Below are 12966 nucleotides of genomic sequence, written 5' to 3' on the forward strand. Positions count from 1 at the left end.
CTCCTATATACAAGAATATAACTACTATAATACTGCCCCTATATACAAGAATATAACTACTATAATACTGCCCCTATATACAAGAATATAACTACTATAATACTGCTCCCTGTATACAAGAATATAACTACTATAATACTGCCCCCCTATATACAAGAATATAACTACTATAATACTGCCACCTATATACAAGAATATAATTATTATAATACTGCCCCCCTATATACAAGAATATAACTACTATAATACTGCCACCTATATACAAGAATATAATTATTATAATACTGCCCCCTATGTACAAGAATATAACTACTATAATACTGCTCCTATATACAAGAATATAACGACTATAATACTGCCCCCTATATACAAGACTATAACTACTATAATACTGCCTCCTATATACAAGAATATAACTACTATAATACTGCTCCTATATACAAGAATATATCTACTATAATACTGTCCCCTATATACAAGAATATATCTACTATAATACTGCCCCCTATATACAAGAATATAACTACTATAATACTGCCCCCTATAATACAAGAATATAACTACTATAATACTGCTCCTATATAAAAGAATATATCTACTATAATACTGCCCCCTATATACAAGAATATAACTACTATAATACTGCCTCCTATATACAAGAATATAACTACTATAATACTGCCCCTATATACAAGAATATAACTACTATAATACTGCCCCTATATACAAGAATATAACTACTATAATACTGCCTCCTATATACAAGAATATAACTACTATAATACTGCTCCTATATACAAGAATATAACTACTATAATACTGCCCCTATATACAAGAATATAACTACTATAATACTGCCCCCTATATACAAGAATATAACTACTATAATACTGCCCCTATATACAAGAATATAACTACTATAATACTGCTCCTATATACAAGAATATAACTACTATAAGGGCATGACCACACATGGCGGAATTCCTCCGCAACTGTCCGCATCAATGCCGCACCTAATCCGGGTTGCGGATTACGGCTGCGGATCTGCACAAAATGTGCAGAAAATTGATGCGGACTGGCCGCTGCGGACTGCAGGAAAAGTGCTTCCCTTCTCCCTATCAGTGCAGGATAGAGAGAAGGGACAGCACTTTCCCTAGTGAAAGTAAAAGAAATTCATACTTACCGCCCGTTGTCTTGATGACGCGTCCCTCCTTCGGCATCCAGCCCGACCTCCCTGGATGACGCGCCAGTCCATGTGACCGCTGCAGCCTGTGCTTGGCCTGTGATTGGCTGCAGCCGTCACTTCCACTGAAACGTCATCCTGGGAGGCCGGACTGGAGACAGAAACAGGGAGTTCTCGGTAAGTATGAACTTATATGTTTTTTTACAGATACATGTATATTGGGATCGGTAGTCACTGTCCCGGGTGCAGAAACAGTTACTGCCGATCGCGTAACTCTTTCAGCACCCTGGACAGTGACTATTTACTGACGTCTCCTAGCAACGCTCCCGTCATTACGGGAGCCCCATTGACTTCCTCAGTCTGGCTGTAGACCTAGAAATACATAGGTCCAGCCAGAATGAAGAAATGTCATGTTAAAAAACCAATACGCTCCGCACCACACATAACATGTGCATGACAGCTGCGGACTTCATTGCGGAACTTAGAATCTCCATTGAAGTCAATGGAGAAATTCCGCCATGAGTCCGCAACCAGTCCGCCACTGCTCCGCAACAGACAGAGCATGCTGCGGACACCACATTCCGCTCCGCAGCCTATGCTCCGCAGCGGAATTGTACGCATCGTGTAAACGAACACTGCGAAATTAAAGTGAAAGTCAATGGAGAAACGGCTCCGCTGCGGATTAACGCTGCGGAGTGTCCGCAGCGGAATTTAAGTGAAAATCCGCCATGTGTGAACCCGCCCTAATACTGTCCCTATGTACAAGAATATAACTACTATAATACTGCCCCCTATATATAAGAATATAACTACTATAATACTGCCCCCTATATACAAGAATATAACTACTATAATACTGCCTCCTATATACAAGAATATAACTACTATAATACTGCCCCTATATACAAGAATATAACTACTATAATACTGCTCCTATATACAAGAATATAACTACTATAATACTGTCCCTATGTACAAGAATATAACTACTATAATACTGCCCCCTATATATAAGAATATAACTACTATAATACTGCCCCCTATATACAAGAATATAACTACTATAATACTGCCTCCTATATACAAGAATATAACTACTATAATACTGCTCCTATATACAAGAATATAACTAATATAATACTGCACCGATATACAAGAATATAACTACTATAATACTGCCCCTATATACAAGAATATAACTACTATAATACTGCCCCCCTATATACAAGAATATAACTACTATAATACTGCCCCCTATATACAAGAATATAACTACTATAATACTGCCCCTATATACAAGAATATAACTACTATAATACTGCTCCTATATACAAGAATATAACTACTATAATACTGCTCCCTGTATACAAGAATATAACTACTATAATACTGTCCCCCTATATACAAGAATATAAATACTATAATACTGCTCCTATATACAAGAATATAATTATTATAATACTGCCCCCTATGTACAAGAATATAACTACTATAATACTGCTCCTATATACAAGAATATAACGACTATAATACTGCCCCCTATATACAAGAATATAACTACTATAATACTGCCTCCTATATACAAGAATATAACTACTATAATACTACTCCTATATACAAGAATATATCTACTATAATACTGTCCCCTATATACAAGAATATATCTACTATAATACTGCCCCCTATATACAAGAATATAACTACTATAATACTGCCCCCTATAACACAAGAATATAACTACTATAATACTGCTCCTATATACAAGAATATATCTACTATAATACTGCCCCCTATATACAAGAATATAACTACTATAATACTGCCTCCTATATACAAGAATATAACTACTATAATACTGCCCCTATATACAAGAATATAACTACTATAATACTGCCCCTATATACAAGAATATAACTACTATAATACTGCTCCCTGTATACAAGAATATAACTACTATAATACTGCCCCCCTATATACAAGAATATAACTACTATAATACTGCCACCTATATACAAGAATATAATTATTATAATACTGCCCCCCTATATACAAGAATATAACTACTATAATACTGCCACCTATATACAAGAATATAATTATTATAATACTGCCCCCTATGTACAAGAATATAACTACTATAATACTGCTCCTATATACAAGAATATAACGACTATAATACTGCCCCCTATATACAAGACTATAACTACTATAATACTGCCTCCTATATACAAGAATATAACTACTATAATACTGCTCCTATATACAAGAATATATCTACTATAATACTGCCCCCTATATACAAGAATATAACTACTATAATACTGCCCCTATATACAAGAATATAACTACTATAATACTGCTCTTATATACAAGAATATAACTACTATAATACTGCCTCCTATATACAAGAATATAACTACTTTAAGGGCATGACCACACATGGCGGAATTCCTCCGCAACTGTCCGCATCAATGCCGCACAGAATCTGCGTTGCAGATTCTGCAGCGGATCTGCACAAAATGTGCAGAAAATTGATGCGGACTGGCCGCTGCGGACTGCAGGAAAAGTGCTTCTCTTCTCCCTATTCAGTGCAGGATAGAGAGAAGGGACAGCACTTTCCCTAGTGAAAGTCAAAGAAATTCATACTTACCGCCCGTTGTCTTGGTGACGCGTCCCTCTTTCGGCATCCGGCCCGACCTCCCTGGATGACGCTCCAGTCCATGTGACCGCTGCAGCCTGTGCTTGGCCTGTGATTGGCTGCAGCCGTCACTTACACTGAAACGTCATCCTGGGAGGCCGGACTGGAGACAGACGCAGGGAGTTCTCGGTAAGTATGAACTTATATTTTTTTTTACAGATACATGTATATTGAGATCGGTAGTCACTGTCCCGGGTGCAGAAACAGTTACTGCCGATCGCGTAACTCTTTCAGCACCCTGGACAGTGACTAATTACAGACGTCTCCTAGCAACGCTCCCGTCATTACGGGAGCCCCATTGACTTCCTCAGTCTGGCTGTAGACCTAGAAATACATAGGTCCAGCCAGAATGAAGAAATGTCATGGTAGTAAAAACAATACGCTCCGCAGCACACATAAGATCTGCGGACTTCATTGCGGAATTTTGACTCTCCATTGAAGTCAATGGAGAAATTCCGCCATGAGTCCGCAACCAGTCCGCCACTGCTCCGCAACAGACAGAGCATGCTGCGGACACCAAATTCCGCTCCGCAGCCTATGCTCCGCAGCGGAATTGTACGCATCGTGTAAACGAACACTGCTAAATTAAAGTGAAAGTCAATGGAGAAACGGCTCCGCTGCGGATTAACGCTGCGGAGTGTCCGCAGCGGAATTTAAGTGAAATTCCGCTATGTGTGAACCCGCCCTTATACTGCTCCCTATATACAAGAATATAACTACTATAATACTGCCCCCTATATACAAGAATATAACTACTATAATACTGCCCCTATATACAAGAATATAACTACTATAATACTGCCCCTATATACAAGAATATAACTACTATAATACTGCCCCTATATACAAGAATATAACTACTATAATACTGCTCCTATATACAAGAATATAACGACTATAATACTGCCCCTATATACAAGAATATAACTACTATAATACTGCTCCTATATACAAGAATATAACTACTATAATACTGTCCCTATGTACAAGAATATAACTACTATAATACTGCCCCCTATATATAAGAATATAACTACTATAATACTGCCCCCTATATACAAGAATATAACTACTATAATACTGCCTCCTATATACAAGAATATAACTACTATAATACTGCCTCCTATATACAAGAATATAACTACTATAATACTGCTCCTATATACAAGAATATAACTACTATAATACTGCCTCCTATATACAAGAATATAACTACTTTAATACTGCTCCCTATATACAAGAATATAACTACTATAATACTGCCCTCTATGTACAACAATATAACTACTATAATACTGCTCCCTGTATACAAGAATATAACTACTATAATACTGCCCCCTATATACAAGAATATAACTACTATAATATTGCCACCTACATACAAGAATATAATTATTATAATACCGCTCCTATATACAAGAATATAACAGGTTCCTGTGATGCGATCGAAGAAGGGAGTCACCTTTGAGTTTCGTCTGATCCCAGCTGTATTTAGCAGGCTTCTCAAAATACAGGAGCTGATAGTAACAGCCCGGCCTTAGAGAATGAACGCTGACTGGAGTGCTTACAAGCTTTTTCTACAGTAGATTCAGGACTTGCACCGCCTGCCGTCAAACGACTGTGGGCATTTGGGAAGGGCTGCGGGACAGCGGCAAAGGAATTGTAATGGTAAGTAAACAGAGACATGTTATCACTTTTTGCAGAATAAACTTTTGTTTTTTTCCTGGAAAACCTTAAGGGTTTGTTCACACAGTTTTTTAGCAGGCAGAAAGATTTTGACCTGCCTGTACTCTTTGCACTTTTTTGCACTTGTTTTTTTTGTGCCGTTTTTCACTGTGTTTTTAGGCTGCAGCAATTAAGTGACGCAGGCAAAAAACGCAGCGAAAAGCGTTTCTCTCCCCCCCCCCATTGATCTCAATGGGAGGTCAGAGATAGAAACGCCTGAACAAAGAGCATGTTGCTTCTTTTTCCCGCGAGCGTTTCTTTTCGCCGGTGGGAAAAAAAACGCCTCCGTCTCCCATTGAAATCAATGGGAGGCGATTTCGGCCATTTTCTGGCTTGGTTTCCGACGCGGTTTCCAAAAAACTCTGTGTGAATGAGGCCTAATCAATTTGATTATTCAAAAATATTAACTGCTGCTATATTTATTACCATTAACAGGACATCAGTCAGAGCATAGTATAGGAAATAGTTAAATGGGACTAAGCTGCAATATAAGACACAGAACACTGACAAGGTTGGCGCCATTTCTAGAAAAGGAGTCTAATCTAGTAAAAAAAATTGGTTGAATTTAGCTTGTTAAATGGGATTTACATTTTTTTGGACAAAGCAGTAAAGTTGATAAAATAAAAATACTCAACTGTTTAATCCCTCAGGGCTCCAGCGCTGCTGCGCTGTTGCACTCCACAGGTATTTGTTGATTTCCCTGCAGCGATGACATGCCATTCTTACACGTAACCGCTGCAACCAATCATTGGCCTCTGCGGTGATGTAAGCAGGAATGGCATGAGAAAACGGAGGTCAGTGATTGGCTGCAGAGGTCACATGCAATAATAGAAAGACATCCCTGCGGGAAAAATCAACAAAGACCTGTGGGGTCCACCAGAGAAGCAGCGCTAGAACGGTGTGGGATTGAACAGATGAGTATTGATTTTTTGTTTTATCATCAATTTTATCCAAATTCAAAAGTAATGTAATAAAAAAAGAGCTCATGACCCTGACGTGATTTGAACACGCAACCTTCTGAACTGGAGTCAGACGCGCTACCGTTGCGCCACAAGGCCAGGTATTCATAGTTGTTTTCAGCTACCAGCACATAGTTTAAGAAATTAAAGGGGTTATCCACTACTGGACGACTGATGACCTATCCACCGGATAGGTCATAAGTATACAGTCGGTGAGGGTCCGTCACCCGGACCCCGCACCTATCAGCTGCTACTGATGCCTCTGGGCACCAGATATCCATGCCGGAAGCAGATCTCTCTGGTCACGGAATAGTGGCCGAGCTGCAGTACTGCAGCATGGCCGCTATGCAATGTACGGAGCCAACTGCTTCCGGCTCCGTACACTGCATACTGTGCAATGACACTCGATGCCCGCAGGTAGCTGAAGCAGCTGATCTGTGCGGGGTCCGGGTAGTCGTACCCCCACGGATCGTATACTGATGACCTATTTGGTGGATAGGTCATCAGTTGTCCAGTAGTGGACAACCCCTTTAATTTAAAACTGTCATGTGATGTGTCCATAGAAGAAAGAGTCTAGCACCAAACATTATTAATAATATGAAGAATTCTAGAAGGATATTAACCCCTTGGAGACACAGACAGTTTTGGCCATGTAGACACCGCTCCTTTTTTAAAGAAAATCTGAGACATCACTTTATGTGGTAATAATTTTGGAATGGTTTTATTCATCTAAGTGATTCTGAGATTGTTTTCTTATGACACATTGTACTTTATGTTAGGGTTAAAATGTAGTCGATACATTCAATGTTTATTTGTGAAAAACACCAAAATTCTGAAAAATTAGCATTTTTCTCAATTTCATATGAGCAGGTGCTGTTACTAATGGGCCATTGTTCTACAGCTGGGATGTTTAACCGCCGTGGTCTGTGATCGCAGTATGATCAAAAGAGACTTTCTTCTTTGATCGTGTCACTGGAAACACGATCGGGGACTGGGGGAACTGTCTAGAAAGAACCCTAGGGCTGTCTGCTCAGTATGCCTGCTGTTAGGGCACACCATGTGTTGCACAGTGTAATGTATTAGGGCAGGTTCAGAGGTGGCGGAATTGCTGTGGACTTCCGCTGCGGACAGTCCACAGTGGTATTCTCCAGCGGCCGTTTTTTACATTTGTTTCAATACATTTTTAGGCTAGTTAGTTCAGACGTTGCGGAAAACTCTGCTGCGGACCATAGGCTGCGGTGCGGAATTTTCCCTCCGCAGCATGCACTGTCTGTTGCGGGAAGAAGCGGAATTTCACTGCGGATTTCAGCCTTTGCAATGCAAAAACTGAAATCTGTGGCAAGTCCGCTGTGTTTTCTGTAACGTCTGAATGACCTGTCAAATATGCAAATGTTGGTGCAGATTCGTTGCCTAATTGCCCCAAATCTGCACCAACATTTGCAGCGGAAAAACTCTGTGCCCTTAGGGTACAGGAGCATGCTAATACATGACAAGTTGAAAGTAAAGTTGTTAAAAAGTTATCTGTTCATGGGATTAAAAAAACGTAACAAAAAAATAATAATAATTTAAAAGATGTAAAAAAAGAAGTCATTATTAGGTATCTACACGGCCGTAATCACCTGAAGAATCAATGTAACAGATTTTTTTAGAGTGAAATGTGAACGGGAAAACAAAAAAAACAATGTCGTAAAAGGCTTTTTCTAAATTCACGCTGCCGAAATAAATGACATAAAATACACAGTAAATAATTTTTCAGCTTTAAACACCGAGTCCAATATGTGAATTTACAACTAATTATGTGATGAGTCGACAGACGAATGAGTTAGGCCTGATTCACACGAGCGTGGCGCTTCTCGGACGTGAAAAACTGTAGTTTTTCACTTCCGAGGTGCATCTGTGCTCAGCGTTGCGGGACACGATGTCTCACATCCCCCATAGATGAGAGGCCTTAGAGGATGCATCTTTAACCCTTTCAGGACCAGACTCATTTTCGTATTTATGCTTTTGTTTTTGTTATGTTTTAGTACCTTTAAAAAATGAAAATATTTGAAAGTGACAAACAAATTTTTACATCGCCATGTTGTGACCTTTGTAAAAAAATTATATATATTTCTGTGTATAGAGCTGTTTAAGGTGTCTTTTCGTACGTGGGAAAACCAATTTTTTAGTACTAGGGAATGTCTGGCAGTTAGATTATTTTTTATTTAATTTTTTTAAGAGGATTGAAGTGACAAAAAAACTGCAACTCGGCCATTTTGACTTTTTTTCCTGCTACGACGTTCTTCGTATTGGCTAAATATTTTTATTGTTTGGGCATTTTCAGATGTGGGGTCACCTAACGTGTGTATGTTTATTCTTATATGTGATCTAGGGAAAGGGGGTAAACTGAATTAGAGAGGTGGTCGGCCCTCTCTAACAACCCATTGCTTTCCCCCACGATGTGACTGCCATCTTTTAACTTCTATTCAATAGAAAACCGTCCGAATCAGGATATACGGCAATACGTTAATATTGCAGTACATCGTGCAATCGATCCAACTTCCCCTGGTTCAAGTCCCGTATCGGAACTCGTAACTTGATTTTATGTACAAAAAAAAAAAAGTTAAAAACAGAAACTTTCCCCATTTTCCCTCTAAAGCATTGTTAAAAATAATAATAATAAACGTAATTGGTATCGTTGCGTATGTAAAAGACTGAACTATTACAATATAAAAATATTTAACCCCCACAGTGAAGGCAGTAAAAATACAAATAAATGCCAGAATCACAGATTTTTGTTCACGTTATCGCCCACAAAAAATGTAATAAAAAGTGATCAACAACTAACATGTTGCCCAATATGATACTGGCAAAAAATAAGCCCTCACACCGTTCAGTTGACGGAAAAATAAAAAAGTTATGGCTCTCAGAATTACTTTTTCCTTGAAAAAGTAGTAAAACATAAAAAACGACATAAATTTGGAATCGCTGTAACTAGAGATGAGCGAACCGGGACAACCGAACCCGGTTTCGGTCCGAACATCGCGAAAAGTTCGGTTCGCAGCGAATCCGAACTTCAGCGGGCAGAAAAAACATTACAAAAATATTATACTAATCGGCAGCCACTTGTCTCTATCAATCACTGATAGAGAAAAGAGGCTGCTGATTAAAAATAAAATAAAAAGCATTTCATACGTACCCGGTCGTTGTGTTGGTGACGAGTCCCTCTTCTTCCTCCAGTTCGACCTTCTTTCCTGACGCGGCAGCCTGTGATTGGCTGCAGAGGCGGTCACGTGGGATTTAAGCATCATCCCTGGAGGCCGGCCTTCTGACGTGCGTGACCGCCACTACAGCCTGTGATTGGCTGCAGCGGCGACATGGATGAAACGTCATCGCTGGAGGCCGGACAGGAGGAATGTAAGTATGAACGTATGTATTATTTTTTTTTATTACATTAAAATTGTATTTTCCGCGCGCCGAGCATGGTACTGTCAAGGTTGCTGAAAGAGTTACCGCCGATCAGTGCAGCCCATTAACTCTTTCAGCACCCTGGACAGTAGCATGCTCGGCGCACGGAAATTACAGGTTCGGTCAGAACTAGTTCGGTCTGAATCGAACTTTTTCGTGAAATTCGGCGAACTAGCCGAACCGAACTTCTCATAAGTTCACTCATCTCTAGCCGTAACTTGTGTTTTTTTTGCACGGTAAACGCCATACAAAAAAAAACAATGGAGGAATCGATGTTTCTTTTCCCATTCCCCAAATTTTTTTTCCAGTTTCCCAGTACATTATATGGTGCAATGAATGGTGCCGTGAAAAACTCGCCCTCATAGGTCTTTATCAATGGAAAAATAAAAAAGTTATGGCTTTTGGAAGGTGGGGGGGGGGGGGAGATAGTAACAATCCAAAAAATGTCAGTAGCGGGTGGGGGTTAGCATTGTAGGCAGAAAAATAAACTTTTTTTTGGGGGGGGGGGGGGGGGTTTCATTCCTCGAAAACCTTAAACCTTTTGATTTTCCAAAAATGTTAACTGCTGCTATTTTGCAAAACCATTAACAGGAGTTTAGTCAGAGCATAGAATATGAAATAGTTAAAAGGGACTGAGCCGCAATACCAGACTCAGCCTATCGACATGGTGGTGCTATTTGTAGAAAAGGAAACTATCGCAGAGCCCTTTTTAACCCCTTACCGACATTTGACGTATTCATACGTCATAGCCAAGTAGGGGAAGTATGGAATGGGCTCGCTCGAGTGCAATCCCGCTCGTTTAACCGGTTAAATGCCGCGGTCAATAGCGACCGCAGCTTTTAAATCATTAGAAAGAGGGGGCGACTCCCTCTAGCAGCTCATCACGCCCGTCCGCAATGCAATCACGGGGTGGCGATTGTTGCTATTGCAGCCTTGGGGGCCTAATGAAGGCCCCCATGTCCGCCATCTTTGTGCTCCTATTAAGCCCTGCCTCTGGGGCTTAATACCGTGTTTCCCCGATAGTAAGACACCCCCGATTGTAAGACGTATCGGGGGTTTCAGGGGGGTCGGCTAATATAAGCCGTACCCCGAAAGTAAGACATATGTCTTACTTTCGGGGAAACACGGGGGTATTGCCGCCTCCTGCCCACTTCCGCGCCGCCCCCCTCTCCATACGTCACCGCGCCGGATATATCCGTCCTCAGCAGCTGCTAGTTCGCGCAGGAGGACGGATATATCCGTCCTGTGATGGCGCGGGTACTGAGACTGTACCCACGCGATCAGCGGCAGGAGCACGGCTGTTATACACAGCCTGGCTCCTGCTGCAACTGCCGGAATCGAAGCGCGCGCCGATTCCGGCAGTTTAACCCATTAAATGCCGCTGTCAATAGTGACAGCGGCATTTAATGTGTTTGACAGAGGGGGGAGCTCCCTCTGTCACCCGATCGGCACCCCCGCAAACAAATCGCGGGTCGCCGTCGGGTTTCCATGACAGCCGGGGGTCTAACAAAGACCCCCAGGTCTGCCTTCAGCATCTGCCTGTTAGGCGATGCCGGAGGCATGACCTAATAGATTGCCTGTCAGTTTTACACTGACAGGCAATAATGCTTCGGTATACTAAGTATACCAAAGCATTATATATGCGATCGGCACATCGCATAGAGAAGTCCCCTGGTGGGACTAAAAAAAAAAAATGTAAAACAGTTAAATAAAGTTTGTGAAAAAAAAATAAAAAATAATTCGACAATTTTTTTCCAATATAAGACATACCCCGAAAGTAAGACATAGTGGGGCTTTTGGGGATAAAAAGAAAGCAAGACACTGTCTTACTTTCGGGGAAACACGGTAGATGCCTGTCAGAAAGACGATATACTGTAATACATGAGTATTGCAGTATATAGTGCAAGCGATCCAACGATCGCTGGTTGAAGTCCCCTAGGGGGACTAATAAAAAATAAAAAATTTGTAAAATACAAAAAAAAAATATATATATATTAAAAGTTAAAAAATCCCCACTTTTCCCATTTTCCCTAGAGCATAGTAAAAAAATAAACATAATTGGTATCGCCGCGTCCATAAAAGTCTGAACTATTACAATATATCATTATTTAACCCGCACGGTGAACGCCGTAAAAAAAAAATTGTAAACGCAGAATCGTTATTTTTTGGTTACCTCATCTCCCACAAAAAATTAAGTAAAAAGTGATCAAAACCTTGTATGTACCCCAAAATGGTAGAATTAAAAACTACAGCTTATCCCGCAAAAAATAAGCCCTCATACCGCTTAATCAACGGAAAAATAAAAAACTTACGGCTGTCAGAATTTGACGACACAAAATAAATATAAAATTGTTCACTTAGATTTTTCCCTGTGAGGCTGGGTTCACACGACCATGTTACGTCCGTAATGTACGGAACGTATTTCGGCCGGAAGACCCGGACCGAACACACTGCAGGGGGCCGGGCTCCTAGCATCATAGTCATGTACGACGCAAGGAGTCCCTGCCTCTGCGTGGAACTACTGTCCCGTACTGAAAACATGATTACAGTACGGGACAGTTGTCCTGCAGCGAGGCAGGGACTCCTAGCATCGTACATAAGTATGATGCTAGGAGCCCGACTCCCTGCACTGTGTTCAGTCCGGGTCTTCCGGCCGAAATACGTTCGTACATTACGGACGTAACATGGTCGTGTGAACCCAGCCTAAAAGTAGTAAAGTATAGAAAAAAAACTATTTATATTTGGTATTGTAGTTTGTTAATTAAATCACTGGCCTCAGTGGTGATGCTAGCAAGAATGGCAGAGGAACTGATATTTTCAGCATTTTTGCCAAAATACTAATTTTATATATATTAAGCGATAATGTAAATGTACCAATAAATGGCACCTACATAAAGTACAACTCGTCCGACAATACCAAAATCTCGCGTTGAAAAAAAAATTAAAATGTGATG

At 40.4% G+C, this 12966-nt stretch overlaps 1 non-coding gene across 1 annotated transcript; it reads right to left on the reverse strand.

The window, feature by feature from the left end:
- Positions 1–6592: 6592 nt before the first annotated feature.
- On the reverse strand, positions 6593–6664 carry TRNAW-CCA (transfer RNA tryptophan (anticodon CCA)). The gene has a single exon. It is a non-coding gene; the product is annotated as a tRNA-Trp (tRNA).
- Between the last annotated feature and the right edge of the window lie 6302 nt (positions 6665–12966).

The sequence above is a fragment of the Rhinoderma darwinii genome, chromosome 3, assembly GCF_050947455.1.
Source record: "Rhinoderma darwinii isolate aRhiDar2 chromosome 3, aRhiDar2.hap1, whole genome shotgun sequence".
Classification (NCBI taxonomy): domain Eukaryota; kingdom Metazoa; phylum Chordata; class Amphibia; order Anura; family Rhinodermatidae; genus Rhinoderma; species Rhinoderma darwinii.